We start from the raw sequence: 2,884 nt of genomic DNA, 5'->3' as shown, positions 1-2,884 counted from the left end.
TAGAAACGTTGGAACACGTGAGGCAATACTGACCCTACGACTTATCTTAGAAGAAAGATTAAGGAAAGGCAAAACTACATTTCTAGCATTTGTAGACTTAGAGAAAGCTTTTGACAATGTTGACTGGAATACTCTCTTTCAAATTCTGAAGGTGGCAAGGGTAAAATACAGGGAGCGAAAGGCTATTTACAATTTGTAGAGAAAGCAGATGGCAGTTATAAAGAGTCGAGGGACATGAAAAGGAAGCAGCGGTTGGGAAGGGAGTGAGACAGGGTTGTAGCCTCTCCCCGATGTTATGCAATCTGTATATTGAGCAAGCAGTTAAGGAAACAAAAGAAAAATTCGGAGTAGGTATTAAAATCCATGGAGAAGAAATAAAAACTTTGAGGTTTGTCGATGACATTGTAATTTTGTCAGAGACAGCAAAGGACTTGGAAGAGCAGTTGAACGGAATGGACAGTGTCTTGAAAGGAGGGTATAAGACCAAAATCAACAAAAGCAAAATGAGGATAATGGAATGTAGTCAAATTAAGTCGGGTGATGCTGAGGGAATTAGATTAGGAAATGAGACACTTATAGTAATAAAGGAGTTTTGCTATTTGGGGAGCAAAATAACTGATGATGGTTGAAGCAGAGAGGATATAAAATGTAGACTGGCAATGTAAGGAAAGCGTTTCTGAAGAAGAGAAATTTGTTTACATTGAGTATTGATTTAAGTGTCAGGAAGTCGTCTCTGAAAGTATTTGTATGGAGTGTAGCCATGTATGGAAGTGAAACATGGGCGATAGACAAGAAGAGAATAGAAGCTTTCGAAATGTGGTGCTACAGAAGAATGCTCAAGATTAGAGGGGTAGATCACACAAGTAATGAGGAGGTATTGAATAGAATTGGGGAGAAGAGGAGTTTGTGGCACAACTTGACTAGAAGAAGGGATCGGTTGGTAGGACATGTTCTGAGGCATCAAGGGATCACCAATTTAGTACTGGAGGGAAGTGTGGAAGGGTAAAAGTCATAGTGGGAGACCAAGAGATGAATATACTAAGCAGATTCAGAAGGATGTAGGTTGCAGTAGGTACTGGGAGATGAAGAAGCTTGCACAGGATAGAGTAGCATGGAGAGCTGCATCAAACCAGTCTCAGGACTGAAGACCAAAACAACAACAACATGTGAGGAAAACTAATATTTTGTCTGATTCTTGCTGGGAAGTGCTGTTTTGAAATTTCAAAAGTATAGCTCTTTATTGCACAATGCCTCTCTTTTAATGTCTGCCAGTGGAATTTGTTGAACATCTCCATAATCCTTTCACACTGACTACGGGATCCTGTGATGAACCATGTCACTCTATGTTGGATCTTTCTCTCTCTATCAGTCTTACTCGGTAGGGACCCCAAATAGATGAACAATACTCAAGAATTGGTTGAACAAGAACCTGACAAGCCACTTCCTTCGTGGATGAGTTACATTTCCGTAAGATTCTTCCTATGAATCAGAATCTGACATCTGCTTTTCTCACTATTTGTCTTATGTGGTCAATCCATTTAAGGCCACCGTGGATACTTACTCCTAGATATTATGTGGTAGATACTGTTTCCAGCAGATTGTCATCAATAGTGTGGCTATACAGTCATGAATTTCTTCTGCTACGTATGCTTCCAAGACTGACTACACACAGGTGTGCGTGTCTCATTCCAATCAGTCATTAATTTCAAAGGGGAGTGGCATGGATTAGTTATTAATTTTAAAGGGGGGTGACACAGATTTAGTGAATATGCATTATAGATGGTCACCTCTAAATGTGGTGCATATTTTTCGCAAGTAATATGACATTAAATTAAGATTGTTATAATATAATGTAATGGGTAGAAGAAAACTGACACTAAAAACATTTAGTAAACGTTTTTGATTGTGTCTCAGACTGTAGAATGTATTTAAATACAAATAAAATTGCTAATATTAATCAGTTAATCTCCATTCACACAGACAACAGTACTTCATCAGGCAATTACAGTCTCGCAGTCTTGGGGTTGCTGAAGATGGCGGCTATCTGAAACACAGAACAGTAGACAGAAAGTGTTCCAAGTGTAGTGACATGTACCTTGCCAACTGATAATAAGATCGGTACATACAGTGGCGGTCAAAATAATAGAGCCACCTGGCAAAGGTTTGGAATAAAGTGCACATTTATTACTAGACATGTTTGAACTATGATGGAAACCATTACAACCGAGTCACATTGTACTATAGTCAGTTATATCGATAACACAACACAAACTAATCAGTAATAATCAATAATATTCAAAAGAATACCAGACCACAGGGTCAAAAAAATAGAGCCAATTGAAACAAATATATTGTACTTGATCTCAGTCTTATGAAACGTACAGGAACAGTCTTTTTTGCATAGGACTGCATTAGTACTTCGTGGGGTAACCCTTATTTTTGAGGATTGCCCTGCACCTCTTACCCATAGAGTCTACTAAACGCCTGCATTCGTCACTACTGATCGCATACCAGGCTCTCTGGATTTCTTCCCACAGTTTTTCTGAAGATGTAGCTTTTGAGCGGTCAATTCTCTTGTCTAAGATCTCCCATAAGTTCTCAATGGGTGATGCGTCAGGGGACTGAGGTGGCCACTCTAATACTTCGATATTGTGCTCTTGAACAAACTGCCTTATGATCCTTGCAGTATGCTTTGGATCGTTATCGTGCTGAAATTTCCATTTCAGCGGCATTTCCTCTTCAGCATAAGGCAGCATCACATTTGCCAAGATGTCTTTGTACATTTCTGCGTTCATTATGCCGTTGATACGGTGTATTGGACCAATGCCGTACCACGAAAAACATCCCCATACCATAACACTTGCGCCACCGTATTTCACAGTTT

Source organism: Schistocerca piceifrons, chromosome 10 (assembly GCF_021461385.2).
Source record: "Schistocerca piceifrons isolate TAMUIC-IGC-003096 chromosome 10, iqSchPice1.1, whole genome shotgun sequence".
In the NCBI taxonomy this organism is placed as follows: Eukaryota; Metazoa; Arthropoda; class Insecta; order Orthoptera; family Acrididae; genus Schistocerca; species Schistocerca piceifrons.
The sequence above is the reverse complement of the archived record's forward strand: the minus strand, read 5'-3'. Positions refer to the sequence as shown.